The sequence below is a fragment of the Phasianus colchicus genome, chromosome 7 (assembly GCF_987193195.1).
Source record: "Phasianus colchicus chromosome 7, bPhaCol1.hap1.1, whole genome shotgun sequence".
NCBI lineage: Eukaryota > Metazoa > Chordata > Aves > Galliformes > Phasianidae > Phasianus > Phasianus colchicus.
In genome coordinates this window covers 22,551,731-22,557,730 of record NC_143442.1, presented here as the reverse complement: position 1 = coordinate 22,557,730, position 6,000 = coordinate 22,551,731, and the positions used below count along the sequence as shown (strand labels likewise).

At 45.3% G+C, this 6,000-nt stretch overlaps 1 protein-coding gene across 2 annotated transcripts in view; it reads left to right on the top strand.

The window, feature by feature from the left end:
- The first annotated feature begins 2,018 nt into the window (after positions 1-2,018).
- Positions 2,019-6,000, top strand: part of ZNF385B (zinc finger protein 385B) — a 153,363-nt gene continuing 149,381 nt past the window's right edge. The window contains exons 1-2 of one of the 2 annotated variants that reach the window (XM_031601356.2): positions 2,019-2,112; positions 2,213-2,425. The gene's annotated coding sequence lies outside the window, so the exon portion shown is untranslated. Of the gene's footprint in view, positions 2,113-2,212; positions 2,426-2,803; positions 3,028-6,000 lie in introns of those variants that run through there. The other variant, XM_090144107.1, reaches the window with a different exon arrangement.

Here is a 6,000-nt window from a genome sequence, read left to right as displayed (position 1 = left end):
AGTTTATCATCAGATCTATGTGGCAAGAATGCTATTGCTGCCTTTGAAGTCAGTTGCAATCAAGACAAAATGAGTTTAGAGAGTCGAGGCCAATTACCCTGGGAAAGAAGACATGCTGAGGTAATCACTAAGAAACTTTTCCCATTATAAGAAGAGTTAGTAGTTAATGGAGGGGAAATACTGACCTGACTCTACCTGTGTTTCTCTGTTTCTACAGATGGTTTCCCAGTTTCTGAAACCTCTTTAACTGAAACATTTCTCACAAGGGCTAACATTGGTAAGGTTATTGGAAGAGGCAGATGAAAAGGAGCTTTGGAAATGCTTGAATGTTTCTGCAGAAGACGACCTCTGCCTTGGAAGAATTTCTGCTTGTTGTTGTTGCTCCTTTCACTTTATTGTTCTTTTCATATTGGCCTTAAGAGATGACCAAAGAGGCAAATCTCCATCTGCAGCATTAGGACACTAATTTCATATTTTGCAGAGACCATCAATAATACAAAGTCTACATTCATTCCTGTTGCAGTTAGATGCAGCTTTTCTTCTAAACAAATGAGAAGAAAATTTCTTGCACTTTAATTCTCGTAAAAAGTACAATGTTCAAGTGAAGGAAGGCTTTCTCACAATAAATAGGGCTTTGACGTGTATAAAATAGATCAGTGTTTTGAACTCACCAGTTGCCTTGTTTTTCTGGAGAAAAGAGAAAATTTTTTGGCCTATATCTCTTGCAGGGTAAGTCATACCATGAGGGCTCTAAGTCTTCCAGTAGTGACCTGTCCCCATAATCTGATTCAGAACATTGTTGGCCTTTAATATTGTTATCTAATATTTAATATAATAGTTAAGTTTGACAGGAGATTTTCCCCAGCTCTTGGGATTTCCCCATTGATTTTGGGTTGCAGGCATCCCTCAGAGGTTTGCTTACATGCACCATTCTGCATGAATCTGGTCCTCTCAGTGACAAGCTCAGGTCAATCTATTTTCAATAATTGATGTATTAAAAAATAAATAAATGGAGTAAAGAGCAATGGGTTGTACAGTGGAAGGCTTAGATTAAATACTTTGTAAAGGTCCGTACAACTATGGGTTAAACATTGGTGTTTCTGACAAGAATAGTTCAAAGGCAGAGCCAAGATACACTTTCACACAAACTGTTCCAAGCCATACACAATTATCTGTCTACCATTACATCTCCCTGTAGGAGGCTGATGGTTACCATTCACTGAAATGTCATTTAAAAAAAATCATAAGTCTGCTAAATGGAAATGCATTTGCTCTGAAGAATGTTCCGGTATTCACACAGGTTCTTAAACATTTTCATCTTAACAGCGAGTATGATGCATGGCCATTGTAGACCACCTTCCAATTTGAGATTGAATAACATCTCTATGGCAACCACAACCACTGCTTACATAGAAAAATAATATTTCATGAACATAATATTCCTTGTTCGTTACAATAGGACTTAACAGCTGGATATGAAGAGAAAAAAATCTGATTTTTTTTTAAGCCTGATAGATTTGGAGCTTTTCAATTGTATTTTGGACACTATTACTCAAGACTACACCAAGTTTGTTTTGGAATGGACTAAAAGATAAACAAATATTAACATGTTGGATATTGCTAGTGTGCAGTCACACAGGACGTTCCTTTGGTGGGTCATCCTTGATGAATAATCTGTGTCTGACTTACCCACACCTGCCAGCCTCCATCATTTCCCTGAGCCGAGTTACTGCAGGGGAGGGGTACACCAGCAGCTCCTCCACCAGCAGCATCCCAGTGTGACCAGTTTGAGTGCAGGGTTCTTCTCATTGTGTCATCCATCCTTCCACGGGGGACTTAAACAAACTCAGAATTTCTGGGCAAACACACAAACAAAAGAAGCTGTTCTCAGCTTCCCTTTCTCACTGTAGGACGCATCAGAAAATGTTTTAAGGCCACCAGCTGTTTCTGGTTAGAGTTCAGATTTCTGCTCTGCGAGGAGTTTGTGAGAGGTAACGGACCAGAGGAAGGGCTATTTACTTCAGATTTCATGTTCTAACAGGACGGCTACTACAAACTCGGAAAAAATCTTGAATTATGAAAGAGCCCATTGAACACAGGAGCACAAACAAGGTATGAGGCAATTCGGAACGGTATTAACCGTTCTCCAAGAGCTGAGAAAAGACCCAGCAAGCAGTTTTTTTTCCAACCCACGCTCAACGTTTTTGTTTAGCAGAGGAATTAAGCATCGGAGATTCCCCCACCCTTTGGTCCGCCCGCACCTGAGCGGCTGAGGCGGGGCGGCCGCCGGACGCATGCGCTGGGGCGGTGGCAGCGGGCGAACCGCCGGGGTCCGGCGGAGTTGGGACGCGTGCCCTCCGCTCGGGAAGAGCCGGACTGCCGCACCCGCCGGCACCGCGCCGCTCGCCTTACGCCGGCTCCCGAGGTAAGGGCGGGCGCGGCGGGGACCTTGCTCAATGTCACGGCGGGATGGGGATGGGGCTGCGGCGGGCGGAGCACAGGTGAGGAGCGGCTGCGGGCCGGGCTTCCCCGCTCCTCCGCGGCGTCTCCCGCAACCACGAGTCTGAGTGGGGAGAGCCCTAAGTAGGTCAGCGCTGAGCGTGTGGCGGTTCCGCGTGTCGGGGTGCGGGCTGTGCCGTGCCCGGGGCGGGACGGAGATCCGCTATCCTCGCTCGCGTAGTTCAGCGGGCATCGCCCGGGCTTTGGGGCAGGCGGATTTCTTTAGCGAAGACGGAGCTGACCTCTGTCAAGGAGCCGTCCCGGGGAGCTCGCGGCCGGTGCGGGCGCTCGGCAGCGCAGGTGTCTCCGTCGCGAGCCCCGCGGTGCTGGGTGGGCGCACGCACAGCCGCGAGCGCCCTCGCGCCGGGGAGGCGGCAGAAGTTTCCTGCCCACGCGGCAGAGCTGCGGGATGACCGCGCCGCGGGGATCGCTGTGGGCACGAGGTTTTCGCTTTGAGCACGAGCGGCGTGGAGAAGCTGGGATGTTGGGTAGTTCTCAAGCTCTGCAAAGTTGAAATACGTCTTAAAAGTGAGCGTCTAACTGCAGCAAGCTGCTGCTTACTGGGAAAGAGGTAGCAGAAATAGTATTGCTTGCATCCTCTTTGCTGCCGTATCAGTGATGTCTTGCACAAGGTATAAAACCAGCCCTGTTACTGTCCAGAACGCGCACGTTTTCGTGCTGAATGCAACGCGACACAGCAGTACAGGAGCTGCACCGTAAGGCCGGTAGGGCCATGTCACTGTGCTCACGGTGCGAGCACGGACCTTAGAGCGGCTGGCACGCGGGTGAGCGCTCCGCTGTGCGGGGCAGTGCTGTGCGTCTCAGCGCCGTGCGTCTCAGTGGGAGGCAGCCCGCACCGACCGGCCTGCCTGCCTGGTGCGCGGAGACCGGCGAGGGGAGAGCGCTGCCTGTGTGCGGAGCTCAGCCGGCCTTGCGAGGATTTGTCTGGGTTATGCCGCTTCTCCTTTTCCGAATGAGTTCCCTTGCTGTTCTCTCCAACTCACCAGGTCAGTGTGCTGCTTAGAGGGAGGAGCGAGGGAGGTGGTTTGTTCTTTTTCTTAGCTTTTTGAGCGCTAGGGTGTTTTTTTCATGGCCACAAATTCATTCTGAGCCCTTCTGGTGTTTAGGATCCTTACATGGCTTTTCCATAACTCGTGTCTTCTACAGTGAGCAGGGTTTGGTGTGGTGGCTGCCAGGCAGACATGAAATGGAATTGTGAAATTAGTCACACAAACCTTTTTTTTTTCCTATTATTTGTTTAAATAATCCATAAAGTGGTAAGAAATTAGAAAGGAAACAATCTTCTTATGTGATAGCTTCATAAAGGTACCAAGTTCCTGTGCTTTTCCCTGATGAGTAATATGAAAGATGCTTGCTTAAACTCAGAAATGTTAACTAAACTGAGGCAGTATCAGGGGATTTTGTGATCTCACCTCCTTACACCTCGGCTGGAGCTGTCCCAGTCTCTATTCTATGCTGGTCTCTGCCACCAAAGGCAATGGCTATATCACACCAGCTCAGTCTCTTCTATGCAACTGGTCTTAGCTGTTCCCATCTCATTCCCCTCTAGGATTCCTTCAGTGAAATTTTAATTGAGAGGATGTCTTTCTACTTGACTACGTTTGTTCAGGGATAACATGGCATAAGAGCAGGAAAAAGCCCTGCAGAAGATGATAATCTTTGAGAGGGATGTATGCTTGTTAGCTAATTAGCTGGGAAGTCTTTAGATTTCAAATAGCAATGAGGGTTGCTGCATAAAACCTAGCAGATGCTGAAGTGTCACTGCTGTCCTTGCTCTTCAGGTTATCACAAGGGACTGTGGTTCGTGAGTATTTGCTCTATGAATTTGAAAATCTATGACATGAGACAGTAGTATTGATTTAAAAATGAACATATGGAACAGCTGTCTCAAACCTTAAACCGTCTGTAGGCTGTGCTGGGCTGTAACACGAGTTGAGTGCAGTGTTTGTTCTAGTGTGCTGAGATATGCTGCAAAGTTTAAATCATTTGTAGTTAATAGGAAGAAAAGATGATCACAGTTTGGATAGCTTGCATTCTGAAGTTCTGTTATCAGTTTGTTTGAAAAAACATCAGCATTCCTTCAGCGTGAACTTGTAGCAGACCAAAAGTTACAGAACTGAAATATTTCATTTCATTCAGAAAATGGTAGTACTTAATGTCTGTCAGCTGTCGTGGTACAAATGGGAAGCTCTTACCAGATGTGAGCCTGTATTGCCTCTGACACAGCGAAGACAGAGGTAGGTGCCTAAATGCTATGATATCCCAGTAGTTTTAAGGGAAATTTACCCAAATGTCCAGACCACACAGACATCTTGTTCCCTCGGGCTGGTGAATTCACAGCAAGCTGAAGGAATTACAGGAACTTCACTCTCCTGTGTGATCCTAACATCCCACTAGCTGCATAGGTTGGTCGGTTTGCCCCAGGAGCTCTGCTTGCCTAACTCTACAGAGGCACTGCAGGAATTAGTCAAAGGACTGTTTTCTATTCCAGTTTTGCTCACAAGTGTAAAATGCACAGATTCTCTTCAGAGATAAAACTCCTCTTTGTACTTCAGCTCCAGAGAGTGCATTTAATCTTTCTATGGGAAGTTGGCTTTTGTATTTTCTTAACAAATGAAAATGTTTTTAAAGCAAAATGCTTTTAGATGCCTTCTCTTAAACACTTTGAAAATTTCTGTTGTAAAGATTTTAATTAATGTTTTTCATAAAATAATCTGTTTTCTGTTTTTTGCAATGCACAGAGCGAGTCAGGGAATTAAGGCAAAAATGAAGTCTGCAGAGCGCAGTCGTTTAACTGCATTCTACCTTGTTGGAGAAAGTGCTGAAAAACAGTATCTGGTGTTCCAGTGCAATTCTTGGCATCAGTGGCATATTGGTAAACTGCAGGATAACAAAGCACCAAGGGTTTTATTTCAGTATAATGTGTTTTTAATGACAGGAGATCAGGGTCTTACTGTGCCTCTCCCAGTCCTTCCAAAACCACTAAAAAAAACCCAACCCTTTTTTTCTTTTGCAATTCATCTCATTTGTTGAAGATAAGCTGATGTATTTCCATAGTGATGATTCCTGCCCATTAACCTCCACAGCTTTATTGTGTTTCCTTTACAGATGAGTATTCTCATCAGATTGTCCATGGTAATTCTTTTGAATATCTCTACATTGTGAAGTGTAGAATCTTCACATGTATGTTGTGCATTCTACATGCAACTGTGATTTTTCTCACATATGAGCTAAAGCTGACATTGCTTTCTATAAACATATTAATTGATGTGTTAAAAATTCATTAGAGAACCTGATCTGCCAAGGCTTGTAAAAATAGAAGCCTTGTAAACCAATCTAATTGTATCAGTGCAGTTCCAATCCTTTTCTTATCAATATTGGCACCTTACTATTTTGCTGCTGTTGCACTGCCAGGCAGATCTTTTAAGGACAGGTGGTGCTAATGCACATCTAGTTCAGTTGCACTGTTTGTTATTGATG